The sequence below is a fragment of the Rhinolophus hipposideros genome, assembly GCF_964194185.1.
Source record: "Rhinolophus hipposideros genome assembly, chromosome: 6".
In the NCBI taxonomy this organism is placed as follows: domain Eukaryota; kingdom Metazoa; phylum Chordata; class Mammalia; order Chiroptera; family Rhinolophidae; genus Rhinolophus; species Rhinolophus hipposideros.
Window position 1 is genome coordinate 52,735,836 of NC_138052.1, and position 18,835 is coordinate 52,754,670.

The 18,835-nt window shown below is 37.3% G+C and overlaps 1 protein-coding gene across 3 annotated transcripts in view; it reads left to right on the forward strand.

Annotated features, from left to right (window-relative positions):
• The window catches only part of AGPS (alkylglycerone phosphate synthase), a 124,079-nt gene that overhangs the window by 1,305 nt on the left and 103,939 nt on the right, over window positions 1-18,835 (forward strand). The gene's annotated exons all lie outside the window — the stretch shown is intronic.

The following is an 18,835-nucleotide window of genomic DNA, read 5'->3' on the forward strand; positions in this document are numbered from 1 at the left end:
AATTCGAGAGCACATCAAATTAACTCTAGGGCCAAGTTCTTAAGCTGCACACTGCTTCTGATTGATGCATTAGTTCAGCGCTCATTGAGTCTTTGCTATATACACATTGTACTAGGAATACAGAGATTTAAAAATTTAGTGTTTACTCTTAAAGCACTAATAGCCTAATAGGGTAAAGTTATAATACAAGAAACTAGCTGGTAGTAACTATAGGAAATGGTTACTTAACCCAGTTTTAGGTATGAATTTGTTAGGGCAAAGGCTTTCCAGGATAAGGATTATCTGAGTAAATCTTGAAGTTTGTGTTGGAAGTAGCCTGCCAAGTGTTCTTGTCAGAAAAAGTGTGTTTACAGGCAAAGCAGGGACATATTAGGGAACAGCTGGGAGTGAAGTGTGACAGAAAGGGTGAGGATGGCAGGGGATATGGGCTGGAGATATGATCTTTCCAGGATTTTATGTTGGGCGAAACATGATTACATTTTACCTTTTAGAAAGATGACCTTGGGGCTTAATTGAAGAAGGCTAAACATATGGGAACATAGACCTGAGCTTGAATTTCCACTGCACAATTCCAGCTGCATGACCTTGGGCACGCCACTTCTCTCAGAGCCTCTGTCCTCTCATCTGTGAAAAGGAGGATAGTAATTTCTGCTTGGCAGTGTTGCTGTGAGAATTGGAAAATATAGAGTTAAGTGATTAAGTGCTTAGCGATTAAGTGCAATGCTGGTTACATAAACCCCTCAACAAATGGTAGATAAATTTTCATTGAGTCCAGAGACTGGGAGATCAATCAGGAGATGGTTATTCCAATGAGAAATGCTACGATTCTGAACTAAGGCATAGTATCGAGAGTAGGCAACCTATTTGAAAAAATAATAGGGGGTAATTTTTCCATAGCTTGGTTACTGAACGGTGGGGGAGGGAGAAATCAAGGATCACATCTTGGCCTCTGGCTTCACTTGATATTACATTAGCCGTCACTGGGTTTAAAACTTAAATTTTCTAAATGGTTTCATGTACATTTATTTCTGTTCATTTGTATGCATCTGTGTGATCGTACATTTATATTCAGGTTCCTTAGAACTAATTATGTAGGGCAGATATGTTCCTTATGGTTGGATTTAGGGGGCTTGGTCTATACTGAGGTTTGTAAGGCACATTGGGAAAATGGATGAGGCTTCCCATGGCTGAAGGTGATTGGTCGGGGGGGCCCCTGTGTGGTTGCTCCATGGTCTGAAGGCACAGCTGTAACCCATTGATGGCAGATTATAAAGCTCTAGTTCAGGGGTATATGATTAGTTCTAAAATCTAGTCCTATACAACTATTTTGAAGTTTGAATCAAAATATGAAGGAACACAAAAACTTGTATTAGATGGAACATCAAAAGCTTCCTCAGAAAGTGATCTACTTAATACATTGTTCATGGGGAACCCAGGTCTCCCTTTTAGGGAAGGCAAATGATGGAGCAAGAAGAAGCCGGCATGTATATGTAATAAAATATGAGGGTGTCAGTTATTTCGGATTGTTTGGTGATGTGTGTTCTTTGTATAACTCCTTCTCTTTAGTTACCTTGGGTGATGTCATTGGTTGCTAATTCTTTCATCTCATGGCTGGTTATCATCATGAAATTGGAAGAGTGACTTTTTGAAATTCCATGTTTTCCTTTCTCTCACAGAATAGTCATGCTTATGTTAATTTACTCAACATTCGTAGAGTAGTTGTTTTATGACAGGTATCGTCCTAGGCACTGGAGATAAAGAGATGAATAATAGGCCTTGGCCTCAGAATTCACAATCTAGCAAGGGACACAATCACATTCCAGTATAGTCTGAGTAGAGCCACTGTAGATATAGGTACAGATGTAGCACAAAGGAAAGAAAGTGATATACTTTCTCTAGGGAGTTGCAGGAAGCTTTCTGGAGATGGTTTTTAAATACGGATGATACTATAGCAGGTTCATTGGATGGTGAGGAGAGTTTTGTATTCAGGCAAAGGGAGTAGCAAAAGCAAAGGCATATGCAGGTAACTACAATTCAGTATAGGTAAAGGTGGGAGTAAAGTGAAAAGAGAAGGGCTCTGGCAAGTCGAGGAGGCCTTTGGCCTTTAGGTCATCAATCCATTCATTCATTCACTCATTTATTCACTTACTCATGCATGCATGTTTGAATGCTTACTATGCAACATATAGCAGTGAACAAAAACTCTGCCATTATGGACTTCGTATTCTATGTTGTAGTGGAGTTAGTGAACAAACAAGTCATGAAGTACTGTATGTCAGGTGGTGTTTGATGTAATGAGGAAGAATGAAGCAGCTGAAGGCTAGGCGATGGAGAGCCCTCGAAGGAATTGAACTGGGAAGGGACCTAATCAGACTGGGTTTGGATGTGAGAGAAATCACTCCAGCTGAGTGCTAAGAAAGGACTGGAAAGGGATGAGGAGGAACATAGGGATATCAGTTAGGGGAGGCAGTTGTAGCAGAACAGGTGAGAAATAATGAAGGATAAAACCAAGATGATGGCAGTGAGAATCAAGGGGAAAGGATGGATTTGGTTTTGGAAGTTAGTGCCTTAGGTGATACTTAAAATTATGTGACTAAATGCCATGGGGTTTGGGATGGTGAAAATAGAAAAGGGATGACAGAGCCCTGAGGAATGTAGACACTTAAGAGGGCTGACCTGCCAAAACTTGTTGCGCTTGTCACATGGTTTCCTATGAGTTGGTCCTAATTACTTCTATCCAGGAACATACATTCTCATCATTTGAAGTTTCTGAGCAGAGTTTTGAGGGTGATAGTATACTTTTGGATCCTCGTTTTCCTTTAAGTGCATGTTATTCCATGAACAGTTTCTTTTTGCTCTTGCTTGTGAATGTAGTTTTAGATTCTTAAAAATCATAGTGAATATCAGTTAGGTATGTGACATTTTTATGCCTTGGTTTTGGATTTTTTCAAAGCTATCGTAATGTTATGAAAAATAGAAGAAAAAAATCCCTAGTGGACATCTGTCCCTTCATACTGATAACCGCTTTCTCAGTTGGAAATTTTGACTCCAACCTCATGTGGTTTGCATTAGTCATAACTATTCTATGGCACTTTTTCCAGACGTTGTAAATTCTTCTGGTTCAGATTAGAAGAATATCTGATTAAGAATGTTACTAATTGTTTAATTTACTGTGTTTTATACATGCTATTTATTATTGTAATATGAAGTACATATCAAACCAGTGTTCGCAAATATTACTGCATAGAAATAGGCTAACATAATTAAAATAGTATTTAGTATGTTCAATTTTAAGTACATCAATTGTCTGAAGTAATAAGCAAAGTGCTCCTAGGTATTAAATCATTCTTATGAACGTATGAAATTGAATTTGTAAACACAGTGACCTTAAAGTCTTTTCAATGTTCAAATGTTATTTATGAATTTAAAATATTTCAGCTTAAAATCACAAGTTTAAAGTCTATTACTCAATTGTATATTTTAAATTTGTTACAAGTCAATCATTCTTACAGACCAGATTCTAGTAAATTTTGTGCATATGTAAAAGATCAACTTTTGCATAGCTTTCTTTAAAACAAACACATTAACATCTAACTTTGAGTCTTTTAAGCATTTGCATATTTCATTCTGGATCTTTCTGTAGCTGAAATAGGTTCATTCATTAGGGATGGATATTGCCATTCTAGGTAATCACAGTTACTTTTGACAAGTAAGTTTTGCCCCCTCAGATGAGATTTGGAGCTCTAGGTATTATCTTACCACTCACTAAGAAAACTGTTGTATTGTGTGTAATATTTGGCCTTGCCAGGATATCGGAAGTTACTAACCAGAGATTGGCCAGGATGATGACCAAATTCTTGTCGGCAACTTCACTGGGACTTTCTAAATTCTATTTATAGTTGCCATGTCGATGGCCTATATGTCAGTGACCTCATGCCATCAAATGGGGAGTGTTCATGTATCACAGGCCCTCGTAATAATGTGAATTATTTGTTATATTCACAGTTTGCAACTCCCACTCAGATTGATTATGTGGTTAGATTTTGCATTTCTTCTAATGATATTTGAAGTTTACAGGAATGCAGCACCAGGGATATTAAAATATACCTACTTGAATTCTATTCTGCTGTCAGCTCAAATTTTATAAATCAACTGTGTCCACTAGAGCTTTCTGTGCTGATGGAACTGTTCTGTAACCTGCGCTGTCCAACGTGGTAGCCACTAAACACGTGGCCATTAAGCACTTGAAATACGGCTAGTGTAACAGAGCAGCTGAATTTTTTATTTTATTTTAATTAAAATTTAAATAGGTATATGTGGCCAGAGATACCATGTTGGACAGCACAGCTATACGTTAAAATCTAACTCATTATCTATCCTTTTTCATTCCCAGATGAAGTTACTTTTCTGGGTTTTCTTATTTCTTTTAGTATCAGTCCTAGAGTCCTTCAGCCCCCTTTTTTTAAAAATATGTACTTTTTAAACTTTTATTTATTTTAAGTGTGTTTTCCCAGGACTCATCAGCTCCAAGTCAAGTAGTTGTTTCAATCTAGTTGTGGAGGGCGCAGCTCACAGTGGCCCATGTGGGGATCGAACCGGCAACCTTGTTAAGAGCACCGCGCTCTAACCAACTGAGCTAACCGGCCACCCCCAGCCCTAACTCTTGAGCTTCATTCTTTTCTGTTACGATTGAACTTGCTTTGAATTAATTTACTCAAATTAACAATTAGTTCTGTAATCACCCTGCTGCTCCTGTGTATCTCATCTGATCCTCACAAACACCCATTTTACAGATCAGTAACTGAAGTTCATAGACACTTGCCAGAAAATAGTGGTAGAGCTTGGGTTTGAATCCAGATCTTTTATTTCAAGTCTAGAGCTTTTTCCTTGACACTGTACTGATATCACCAAGTCCTATTCATTTTTTTCCTTCACAATCTTTGTCACATCCAATTTGTGAATTCAGAAGTAATTTATCAGTCACTTATGTTCTAGGTGCTTGGGCTACATTAGTGAACAAAATGGACAAATATCTCTGCTCTCATGGAGCTTACATTCTAATGGTCAAATGAATAAGTAAACGTAATAAGTAAAGTAAGTTTGTGAGAAGGTGATAAGTGCTATGGAAAAAAGAAAAAGTGGAGCAGAGTAAGGAGGTTGAGTTTAAATTTTAAATAGGAAGTCACTGGAGAACATGACATTTGAGCAGATATTTGAAGGGGATGAGAGAGTTTAGCTATGTGGAAGTCTAGCTGAAGGAGTGTTCCAGGCACAGGAATAGTGTGTGCACATGCCCTGGGAGGCACACGGCGCATGTTAGGAGAGCAGCAAGGAGACCGGTGTAGCAGGAGTCACGTCATAACTCCCCAACCCCAACCTCTGTTTCAGCCTTTCAACCTCAGCTTTTAATTTACCTGCCACTTCTGTTTTAGGCAAGGTCTTTTATTTACGACACATTTTCTAGCTTTCACACATTTCTTTGTGCCACTCTCTGGAAGACCTTTGCTTGTATGACACTCGTCTTCAGGGTCAATTGTCTTGGGGATCTTTTTTTTTTTTTTTGAGAATCATGGGGAGGGGGCATTAGACTATTGTCTCTTATCTCTTCCCCATGATTTATCATATTATGAATAGTAACTTTAAAATCATACTGTTAAGTATCATGTGTTGTAATATCTAGGTCTGGAGCCTTTAATTTATTTAAATCAGTTAGATACTCTTTTGCCATCTCCTCACTTGTTCATCTACCCAAGTTTGTTGGCAATTTAGTCAGTGTTTTCTATGTGCTAAGCACTGGGGAGGATTAGCACATTGGCTTTGCCGTCAGGAGCTTCCAGGTCTACTAAGGAAGATTGAGGTGTCGTCTATTACTGCAAGGTGCTAGGCGCTGTAACAGGTACGGGAAGGGAATGGTGACTGGTAAAGCAACGGAAGGCAGCTTCATTTCAAAGAAACAGAAGGGTTGGGAGAACACCATTCTGTGTCAAGATGTTATGCAAAAAATCTTAAATCTGACAGCATTGATGAAAGCATTTGGATGACAATATAAACAGAAATATTATGGTAGAAGAATGTGGACAACATAATAAAGTTTATAAAACTGGTATGGCAGTTGACTATAGTAATGATGGGAGCCTTCAACTATCTGGACAAATTTGAGAAGTCTTATTCTGATAGAAGCAGAATATCTGGCAGTTATTTTACAATTATAAAGAAGTAGAAGGATAAACTATTTACTCTGAAATGCTATACATCTTTGTTGCAGAAAAAAATAGAAAATAATAGATAAAATGAAGACAAACATCTGGACTAATTAAGAGATAACCACTATAGTATTTTGGCATTTTTCGGATATGACACATGTATGTGTAATGTCATGCTATAATAATGTCTTGAATATAAAAACTCCATTTATATTTAAGACGTTTTTGTTTTAATTAAAAAAAATTTAAGTCACAGTTGACATTCCATATTATATTAATTTCAGGTTTACAGCATAGCGGTTAGACATTTGTATACCTTATGAAGTGATTTCCCAGTACGTGTACTTTCCTGGCACCATACATAGTTATTACAATATTATTGACTATTCCCTATGCTGTAGTTTATATCCTTGTTACTATTTTGTAACTGCTAATCTTTGCTTCTTAATTCCTTCACCTTTTTCACCCAGCCCTCCTCTTCCCTTCTGGCAACCACCAGTTTGTTCTCTATATCTATGAGATTGCTACTGTTTTGTTTGTTCATTTATTCTGTTCTTTAGGCTCCACATGTAAGACAAACCATGTGATATTTGTCTTTCTCTGTGTCACTTATTTCACTTGTCATAATACCCTTTAGGTGTATCCATGTTGTTGCAAATGGTAAGATTTCGTTCTTTTTTATGGCTGAGTAATATCCCATTGTACATATACACTACATCTTCTTTATCAATCATCTATTGATGGACACCTAGGTTGCTTTCATATCTTGGCCATTGTATATAAGACATCCTCCTTTGTTATTGCCTTTGCTTTAAAGTCTGTTTTGTCTGATATAAGTATTGCTACCCCAGCTTTTTTTCATTTACATTTACATGAAATATCTTTTTTCATCCCTTTACTTTCAGTCTGTGTGCATCTTTTGATCTGAAATGGGTCTCTTGTAGACAGCACATACATACATCTTGTTTTGTTCTGCATTCAGTGACCTTATGTCTTTTGATTGGAGCATTTAATCTGTTTATATTTAAAGTAATAATTGGTAGGTATGTGGTTATTGCCATTTTATTAGTCCTATTTTTATCTTTTTCTTTGTAAAGAAATCCCTTTAACATTTCTTGTAAATACTGGTTAGTTGGTGATGAACTCCTTTAGCTTTTTCTTGCCTGGGAAGCTTTTTATGTCTCCTTCGATTCTAAATGACAGCCTTGCTGAGTAGAGTAATCTTAGTTGTAGGTCATTACTTTTCATCACATTGAATATTTCGTGCCAATGCCTTTTGGCCTGCAAAGTTTCTGTTGAGAAATCAGCTGACAGTCTTATAGGAGCTCCCATGTATGTAACTAACTGCTTTTCTTTTGCTGTTTTTAAGATTCTCTCTTTGTTTTTAACCTTTACATTTTAATTATGATGTGTCTTAGTGTGAGCCTCTTGGGATTCATCTTGTTTGGGACTCTCTGCATTTCCTGTACTTGTATGTTTATTTCCTTCACCAAGTTAGGGGAGTTTTCTGTCATTATTTCTTCAAATTCCTTGCTCTCTCTCTTCCCTCTCTGGTATCCCTATGATATGAATGTTGGTATGCTTGATGTTGTCCCAGAGGTTCCTTAAACTCTTTTCATTTTTTTTTTTTATTCGTTTTCCTTTTTGCTGTTCTGTTATGATTGGGTGTTTTCTGCTACTTTGTATCACAGATCACTAATTCAGTGCTCTGCTTCATTTAATCTGCTATTGATTCCATCTAATGTAGTCTTCATTTCAGTTATTGTATTCTTGAATTCTGACTGGTTCTTTTTTATGGTTTCTATCTCTGTGTAAGTTCTCACTGATTTCTTCTATTCTTCCTCTAAGTTCATTGAGCATCCTTATAACCAGTGTTTTGAACTCTGCATCTGATGGATTGCTTGCCTCCATTTTATTTATTTTTCTGGAGTTTACCTGTTCTTTCATTTGGGACATGTTTCTTCATTTCCTCATTTTGGCCGCCTCCCTTTGTTTATTTTTATGTATTAGGTAGATTTGCTACGTCTCCCAGTCTTGGCAGGGTGGCCTTATGTAGTAGGTGTCCCATGGGGCCCAATGGCACAGTCTCCCTGGTCACCTGAGCCAGGTACTCCAGGGGTGTCCCTTGTGTAGGCTGTGTCTGCACGCCTGTTGCAGCTGAGCCTCGATTGTTGTTGGCATGTCAGTGGGTGGGATTGACCCTTAGGCGGACTGGCTATGAGGGCAGGCCATGACTACAGTAGATGAGCTGTTGTGTGGGGCTGACCCCATGGAGCAGGATTCACTTTATTGGGCTCTGGTGCCTGCTGAGTCCACCCTTTGGATGTGTTGTTGTGGAGCTCAATTAGGTGGTGCTTTGGTGTGGTCTGAAGCCAGCCGCCAGGTGTATTGGTTCTGAGAGCTCTTAGAAGGGCTCTGGTGCAGGCCCAGGTCAGCTGCTGTGTGTGCCCGGCCTGGGGCCTCATGGTACGTCCTACAAAGTGAGCTGCAATTGGTAGCTGCCTGTGCTGGGCTTGGAGGTGCCTGGGAGAGGCTAAGCTGCAAACTGAGGTTGGCTGCTGCTAGTGTTGAGCTGGGGGCCGCTTAGCAAGAGGTACAGGACATGCTGAGGTCAGCTGTTGCTTGTTTGGGGTTTTGGACGTTTCAGAGACTTGTGGGAAATCCACAGTGTGGTCTGAGGCCGGCTGCTTGTGAGTAACAACCATTGAAAGAGATTCTGGTCTGTGCACGAGTCGATTGGGGTGATTCTCAGGGAATCATCTGGGTGGGGTGTTTTTGATGCAGATTCAGATTTGGTGCCTGCTTTCACCTGCAGGCTCAGTTGGGGGCTGGCTCTTGAAACCATTTTTTACTCACTGTCTTGTGTATAACTTTTCATGTCAAGAATTAAAGTGCAACATCATGTTCAGTGAATCAGCAAGTATTGTATTATATGTAGGTACTACAAATTTAACTTGTACTGTGTTACATTTAATTGTTTTCAACTTTTTTCTATTATAAAGAATGTTATAAGCTTTTTACAATTAAATCTTTAAAACTTTTCTTATGGCACATTTTTCAAAAGCACTTTAATGGGCCAAAGAGCATTGGAATACATCATTTATTTATCTTTATGGGCAGCGGGAGAAATAAAGGACAACTGCTTGTTTGGACTTAATTCTGACCAAGAATAAAGAATTTGAAATGATTCCTAGGAAAAAGATCCTAGGAAAAAGATTGCCATCATGTTTGAGTGGATTTATATCTTATAATTTAAGAAAGCAGCTTTTCAGAAATTCAGATAAAAGGAAATTAGATGTTTTGGCCTGAGTTGCTAAGGGGAAACCAAAACATGACGACAGGGAGTCTAGGAAACGGTGCTTAACCCTCTCTGGGCCTTCGAATTGATGAGAGGGAGAGAGCGTGGAGGCAACTGGCTTAGAGGTGCCGATCCGAACCATTATTATCAGTAAGTAATGTACATGCCACACTTGCTCGGATAGCTCGTACTTCCTGTTTGGGTAATCGTGCTCTGTGCGGTGGTGCACTTTTAGGATTATAGTGTCAGCAGTTTTCTTTTCCCCGTCATACTATTTTGAAAAAATTTAAACATATTGCAAAGTTGAGTTTTATAATAAACTCTTACATACCAACAACCTAAAGTCTACCATTGACATTTTGCTTATTACATATCTAACCAGTAAGCCTTTTCTCCATCCAATATTAGTCCATCTCATTTTTTATGAATTTTAAAGAAAATCAGTAATTTCATTTTTAAAGTAAAATCTACATTATCTTTTACCATTGTTGGGGGAATTTCAAGTTAATATCTAACTCTTTAATCCCCATTTATACATTTTTAATTATTGGACGTTTCGATCTGAATGTCTTGATATTTTGACACAGTGGCAATCTATTTTTGAAGTAAAATTAAAAAAAAAAATCCGTATTTTTGAAGTCAAAGGTTCTACTTTCATTCTTGTATATTGGTCTTGATTTCCAGGTAGTATTTTTGTCTGCTTTGTCTTCGCAAAGTATTTGTAACTTCACAACATAATTTTTAGACTGCTAGTTTGATTCTGGTTTTATTTCCAAATTCTTTCTGCCATCTGCCATTATTTTCAGAAAGTACATTCTAGTTTGCTATGCCTACCTTCAGATTTTATTCAAGTGGTTATCATTTTAAAAAGGAATTCTTGTTCGTTAGTATGTGTATTAATGAGGACTTTTAGTTACAAATATGAAGTTGAGCTAGGTTAAAACAGAAGAGGAGAATTTATCATTAGAGTACAGAGGCACCAAAGAACCCAAGGATAGGAATGGAGCTTGGCCTCCAGATGGAATTAGAACCAAGATCCAGATTGCCAGCAGGTTTCTTGCTAGTATGTGCTGCATGTTTCTTTAACCATGTCAGCCTTTTCCGCTCTCCTGTCCAAATGGTACAAGGTAGTCATCCAACTCCTCCAGGATATTCAGCCAGTAGCGACGAATTGAACCCTCTTGTTTTCGGTAGCTGGGTCAGTCTACATTGCTCCAGTCAGCTATTGCCTGTAAAGACGGGGTGGTGATCTTAGGACAGACATTGCCCAGGTAGCCAGATGAGCTGAACTAACTCTGGTTAGCATGCATTGAAAAATGTCACAGCCAGATCATCTGTGCATCTTTTTTGATGATTTTCTCTCCAGAATCTTGCTCCATGAGTTTATCTTACTTATTTTTTCTTTTGGATCATCATTCTTTTTTTCTGTGCTGACTTTTCCTGCTTTTTAAAAAGCATAGGCAGGTAAGCTTTTGAAATTGTTTTCTGCCTATGTCACTCTTTGAAACGGCCCTCTTAAAAGCTATCAACAACCTAATTATAAAATCCTTAGTCATACTCTTGACCAATTCCCAGTACCTGGTAGATATTCTTATCTCTTTCCTTAGCTCCCATACTATTGCACTATCTTGATTTTCTTTCCACCCTTCCTGCTTTTCTGGCCATGCATTTGCTGACTTTTCTTTTTTCTGATTTCCAAATTTACAAATCCTTCAGGTTAATTTTCAGTCCTTTCTTTTGCATTTTATTCCTTAATAATCTCATCTATTAGGACTATATTAGCTTTTACCACTATTGGGGGAACTTTTAACTTAATATTTCTAACTCAATATCCATTTTCACATTTTAAAATGTTAGATTTTGTATCTAAAGGTCTTGCTGGTTTTTCCAACTTGGCATGCATGTATAAAGCCATTATTGTAGCCTTCAACCCCAGTCCTCCACTCTTTCTGTTTACTTCCACCATCACAGACACTCATCTCAGTCATAGGTCTTACCGAGCTCCATTCCCTCTCCTTTATCCAATTCATTGACAAATCAGACAGATTCTATTAGTTTAGATTCTCAAGACACGTTTTTTCCCCATTGACACCAACCTAGATGAAATCTTAATTGTCTCCCATCTTGTTTAGTCTCCCTTTCTTTATTTTCACCCCTTCAAATGATTCTTCGTTCCATTACCAGACCAATCTTTTGTTCAGAGAAAGTGTGAGTACTTGCTGCCTGCTGATGCTGTGCTAACATTCTAACATTGCAAAACTGATGGACAGTCCAGGGGATATATACAGACATGTGTGGGAGATACGATGTAGTAAATGCTGTAATCAACGTACACAGAAGGAGCCAGACATTTTTCTTCAGGAAGGTAGGAAAGGCTTTATAGGAAAAGGGACTTTTGGACTGGTTCTTGATGGATAAATAGTTCTCTAGAGAGAGAAGGGCATTTCAGACAGGGCTATATACGAAGAACAAAGACAGACAGACCTAAAAGGGCATGGTATGTATAAGGAATTCTGATAACCTTTAGTGTGGCTGGAAGAATAGCTGTTAAGGAAGGTGAAAATATAGTTTGGAACCAGATTGCAAAGGACATTGTATGCTATGTTAAAGAATTGGAATTTCATCCACATTGGAGAGCAGCAACATTTTAATGCAGATACTGTTAGATTTTTTCTTTTGGTGGCAGCATGGAACATGGAAAATACTGTTTTGATCCTATTGTTCCCTATCAATTATTGAAGTACTAAAGCTCAGTGCCTTTAATTCGGTATTCAAGGCACTCTGCTGTCCTCCATGACTTTCTTGTATTCGCTTTATGCTTCAGCCAACTTGGGCCATTTACTAGCATGGGAAAGCCTTGAGCTTTTCTGTTTCTGCCTGATTATTGAATTTCTACCATCTTCCAAAGCAATTGCAAGTTTAGATGCCACTTACAGTGAAACCTCCTCTCAGCTAGAGATGAACACTGAGCTTTTAAAATATTTGTACTCCTTGTGTGCCAGTCAGTGAGTATATTGAACTCATAGCTTGGTAGTTAAGGTGTGTGGAGCCAAAGACCAAGATTTAAATCCTTGTTCTTTCATGTACTGTTTGTGTGATCCTGGACAATTTACTGAATCTTTCTGAACCTGTTTTCTCACAGTTTTAAGTAGGGATAGTAACACCTACCTCATTGGATTAATGTGAGAAGGAAATGAAATAATTGTAAAACCCCTAGCGTTACATATTTTGCAATACGATTACTATTGCAATAAACTGTATAGAAAGGAGTAATATGAATCCAGGGCTGAAACAGTTCCTGAAGGTGAAAGCACAGTAAGAAGTAGGAGGTACTCAATGGCGACCATGGCATTTTAGCAGAACACATTTCTAATAACTGTCACCTTATACATTAGGGAGGAAGGGATGAAACCAAAGAGTGGAGAGATTTTTGGAGACATTCATCAGCAATTTCTCATATTGTGTGATAGGCTGCTTGTCAATAGCATGCACACACGACCGTCACCGCTGTGCCATTTCTCATTTGCAGCTCTTTCCATGGCTCTTAGGGGTCATGGCTACTGCTGCCTCCGCTTGGTATGTGGCCTTGGTGGCCACGTATATTGGAATTTGAGTAAATATATTATTGTGCTAAAGCCAAGTTATTTGATAAATCATTGTTTTCGTTTTTATGCTTTGTAACCCTTTTAACATTATGTATGAGCTAGGAAGAATTTTATAACAGATCAACTTTCCTGAAATTTGGATCAGAGAATATCTCTGTATTGCCTTCATTCCCCCTTCCAGGATCATTCTTTGTAAAATTTGGGTGTAGACCTGTCTACCTCCCCTGGCATGTAACTAAATCTCCATTCCCTGTTACCCGTCTCCCCATCTTCCACATGTGAGTGCCCCTACCTTCCCCCTTGCTGTCCTGGTATAGCTTGCAAAACTCAACTCAGATCCGTCCATTGCTGTACTGCAGTGAGTTTATAGTTTTTCTTTCTTTCTTTTTTTGTTCTTCCCCTCAATCCTAGTCCCTCCTGATTTTGATGAAGTTTGGGTGAGAGCAACTTGATTTTATTACATTCAGGCTTTATATCTCTTTTTGCTATTCACAGATGAGGCTTCTGCTCTTAGTTTTTCCTCACGCCTTAAGCATACTGTACTCACCCTTCTTGTGCTTACCCAGGTGTGGTCTTTGGATGGCCTTTGAATGGTCTTTGGATGGCCTGCATGAGAATTTTCTGGGGGTGCTTGTTTAAAATGTAGATTCTGACACCCCCACTGCCAGAGATTCTAATTATTAGCTAGGTCTGTAGTGACATCCGGGACTCTACTTTTACAAGGAGAACCCAAGGGGATTATTATACTCCCAAGAAGTTTGGGAACCTCCTTTGTTATGATTAGGGCCTGTTTTTAATTTTTCTTTTTCTCCCCAAACTTTGTTGGGTTCATTTTTTTTCTGTGGGTTTCCCGGAAGCAAAGGTAACAATTCCAACTACTGTCATTTAAAGTAGAAAGGGCTGCTGCTGCTTGTTTTAAGTAAAACAGACGAACAAAATCTTGTTACAGCAAGAATACTGTGTATGTCAAGCAGGTGTGGATATCAGTTTTGTCCTTTTTAGGGTCATGCCAAGAGTTTTGGTGGGCTGTCCCCTGGAGGACAGCTGAAAAGGGGACTCAGGGGCTTGGTTTCTGTGTTAAAATGACAGGTTTGGAGACATTCATATTTTTGTACCAGAAATGATATTTGGTCACTTATAGATTGGTCAGTATAATAAACTTGTAAATAGAATTCCTCTTCCAATTACTAGCAAGCAGGGAGGGAACAATGAAAGCGAATTGGCATTTTCGCAGTTGGTAGTATAGTCTGGAACTGGTTGCCTAAATTGTCACATTAATTAGATTACAAGTGGACAGAGGAGGAACAAATCATGACATTTAAACTATAGTCCAGGGACCACAAATGGTCAAGGGAAGTATGCCTCCTTGTTCTTTGTCTTTTGCTAAGACAACTCTGTGACACTGATTTGGGTTGTTTTCCTCATTTACGTAGCCCAGTACATGATGAGGGTAACCGATAGTATGGTTGTGCCTTTCTAGGCCTCCAGAATGACAGGTACCAAGCTTGTGTGAGTATGTGCGTGTGTACATGCCTGCTCTAGCACAAAATATTTCAAATATATACCTACAACAAGCACGACTGACTAACAGTATGTATAATAGCCCCCCTTATCCATGGGGAACACATTCCAAGACCCCCAGTGGTTACCTGAAACCTCGGATAGTACTGAACCGGGGTTCATATACTGAAAAAACAGTATATGCTGTTTTTTCCTATGCACACATACCTATGACAAAGTTTAATTTACAAATGAGGCACAGTAAGATTAACAACAACAATAATAAAAACAATTAACAACAATATACTGTAGTAAGTTATGTGAATGTGGCCTTATATAGTTATGTGAATGTGGCCACATATATTGGCCACCAAGGCCACTCTCTCAAAATAGCATACTGTACTCACCCTTCTTGTGATGATGTGGGATGATACAGTGCCCACGTGATGAGATGAAGGCAGGTGTGTGACCTAGGCATTGTGACAGCCCCCTCCCATGGGCACCCGTGAATGTTCTTGAATATGTGTATATGTATTTTGTAAAATATTCCCTGTTATTATATTTAGTGTGTATATTTTTGGTTTGCTTAAATGGTATTATGCTGTAGACCTTACTGTTTCTCCTTTTGTGTTCACCACTGTATAAAAAATCTCTTCATGTTCCTGTATGTATATATCTGTCTACCTCTCAGTGCTTCTGAGTGCTGCATAGTGTTTCACGGACATTTACTTACCATTTATTCATTCCTCTAGTGATGTCTCTAGCTACTCTGACAAACGATGCTTCACATATCAAACATGTTCCCTTATAGAATTGTGTGTGAATATGTCCTAAATACATACTGAGCAGCTGTACAGGTGGGTCATAGAAAAGGCATTACCTGTGAGAACATAGCACATGATTTCTCTGTGGAATGGTTTACCGGAAATGCATGTGGGTTCCTATTCTCCGTGTGCTGGCTAAGAACTTTCTGTGTCTTAAATCTTATATTTAATCCATTTTATACTATCACATTGGAAAAAAATTAGAAAGTTGATTAATAATTTATTACACAGAAGGGCCACATTTTTATTATGGCAACTAGAATTTCAAAACTTACAATGAGGATATTGAGGGAAGATTGAAATGCATGCTGAAGTTCAAAGTGTTGCATGATAATGTCCTGGTTTTGCACAACATCTTACTGTCTAGAGGGCGGGGATATATCTTGCCGTGTCCACAAGGCTGATTTTGTTAGGGTCCGAAGTCAGTCATATTCAGGTAGTGTGACTCACGTTAACTACCCTCACTAGTGACCAAACTTAATTAAAATGCTCATCGACTAATTCATGATGAGAAAATAAAATTGTCGAGCCTCCTGGCCATTTCAGTTGGCCAGTTTTTCTCTGTAGGGAGTAAAGTATAATTAGAAGAGGTAGCTCGGTGAATTTTAATCAGGGTAAGAGAAAATATTCTATGATTTCAGATGTTTCATGGTGTCAAGCTACAAAACCTGATGGTATTTATCTATTTTCTAAGTTGGGTATTTTAACAATCTTGGAACCATGAGATTTGTAGCTGTGTTAATTAAGTGGTGCTAATCTATCCATGTCTTTTATTTGATTTTTTCTATGTTTTATAAACAGGCTTTCTGTTACAGTGCACATAAATTATTGCACTTATAACTAAGCTATTTAGATTAACTAAACTATTTGAAAGGGAATTAATTGCACTGTTAGATCGAGGCAGTAAGCATTGTAATTAGTTTTATGGGAATTTGGTATTGAGTTTTTAGAAATAATTTTGTAGGACTTGTAGACTAGATAAGAGCATTGTTTTGGATTTACTTTAAAGCATATACATTTTAAATTAAATTTAGAATTAAAACAATGTTCTTTAGTTTTCTCTCCTCATTGGGCCTTTCTTTATATCTCTTAATGAGAATTCAGTTTCAGTATTTAAAAAAAATAAGCCAGTGGGAATATTATTTGATTTATAGGAATTTTATGTAGCATAGCTTTTCAGGGATGTATCTGTTTTATTGATCAAATCTTGGTATCTTTCTCATCACTTTTATTTTTTGCTTCACTTTCATGATTTGTTTAGGTCATCTGGATCTTGAAATAATTAGACACACAACCAGATAATAAGGATTTTAATTAGCACAAAAAAGTCCTTGAAAGATTTTTTATTGTTAACATCTACATATTGTACTACTTATGGAATTAATTTGAATTTAACCAATACTGAGCATGGCTAGTTAGAAAGACAGTTTGGGGTCTTAAGTTTCATACTTTAGTTTTTATTTTTCAAAAGCTCTGAGATTATACGATCTTTCTCTCGTTTAAGTTGGAAAAGATAGATGAAAATCTTTTGTTCAGATTTTCATCTGAACATCTTTTATTTGAATTTTGATTAATGGAATTATTGGAAAAAATTCGTATTTTAAAGTTGTCAGCTAGCTGAACTTTTTATTATTTAAATAAAAGGAGGTTAAAGCATATTTCCTTTCTCTTTTTTTTTAATGAAAAATACCATGATTACAAATAGTTATGGTAGAAATCATGCATTTTTATCAGGATGCTTGCAATTCATTATTAGAGGAATAGTTATGTATGTGCAGAGGTTTAAAAGTGAAAATTTCCCATTTTAAGAATAAAGAAAGGAACTATCTATGGTTTCATAATAATAATAATTTTAAATTTAAATATTTCAGTTCAGAATGGTGCAAACAGCAGCCCTGGGAAAGACGAATACTGAATATGCGTATATGTATCATGGGAGAACACTGCCACCTTGTGTATATGTGGTGCTATTTTATGTCTCCCCTGTCTTTTGTTAGCCCCCTAATACAATGCGGTTTTTGGTACTGTGTTCAGATGTGTAAATGTGTAAAACGTTTTTTTTTCATGTAGTGCAGTCAAGCCAAATTCTTTTTTTCTTGCCAGGAGGAGGGTTCTTGAATTTTGAAGATGTTGAATTTAGTATAATTAGCTTTAAGAACTGGAAAGTCTGAGGTATCAGTCTGGTTAATTGATACCTGGAGTTGGTTGAGAATTGAATCCTTTTATTTGAATTTTATTGATAGTTGGCAATTCTTTTACCATTCTTCATTTCAATGCTTTGGGATCATTATTCTGAACTGCAGAATTCATTATACTATAGGGAAAGGAAGTACAGGGCACTGGGCGTCCCAACACAACCATATTCCTTGATTTTTAAGTGTTTTCCTTTTGGTTAAGTTCAGAAGAATAACTGTAACAATGACATGTAATAGTGCTTTGAAAAATATTGATGTGATGAAAAAAGGGTTCCTTTAAATCATTTTGATTACCTGAGGACATGGCTTAATGGGTTTTAGGTATTACCTCTCTAAACAGTAAGAACTGTGAGACCGGGAGTTCGCTTTCTGATGCTCTCAGCTAGCTTAGTTGTGTAATCATGAGCGCTTCTCTGAGCACAAGGTTCTTCATCTGAAAAATGAGCAGTGGAACTAGGTTTTCTCAGGACCTTTTTAGCTTTAGAATTATATGACTGTAAAGTTTTATTCTAATTTTTAAAATGTTAATGCTATAACGCCCTTCAGTGTACTCATTAAACTCTTTTTTATAAGAAGCTATTTTAAAGTTTAATGTAATCACATAGCTGTATTTAACTGTCATAGAATATAATAGTAATTTGAGGGGATACATGTGTATAAAAATTTAAAATCAGAAGCCTAGGAAATTTGCCTACTTTTTATTTAACACAAGGGGTACTTCAAGATTGGTTTTGGAGTAACCTAGATTTTAATTATATACTATTAAGCAACATAACAAATGCATTCCAAATGACTACCTTTCAACTTTGGGGAAGGCTCCAAAGGTTGGTATAAATACGATAAGGCCCATATCACAGGCAGAATTTTCAGACTGAGATGAAAAGAGAGAAAAGTACTTTGGCCTATAGTGAAAAACTTGGAATTTCTCTAGGACATTACCCAATTGAAAATTTAAGGCCGAAGATTCTTCAGTATGTAAATATCTTCATTTTTTAGTGTACAGTAGCAAATATTTCCTGCTTATCTTGATTCATGTTTCTCATGAAGTGCTAAGAATGAACACATGGAATCAGGTTTAGCTTTTGACTTGGAGGCCATCTGGGAATAATTTTTTTTAATTCTAGGCATAATTTTAAGAAAAATGATTTTTATCATTAAGCTATATAAACATGCTAAATTCAACATCTGTACTGAAATAATTTCCCAATGC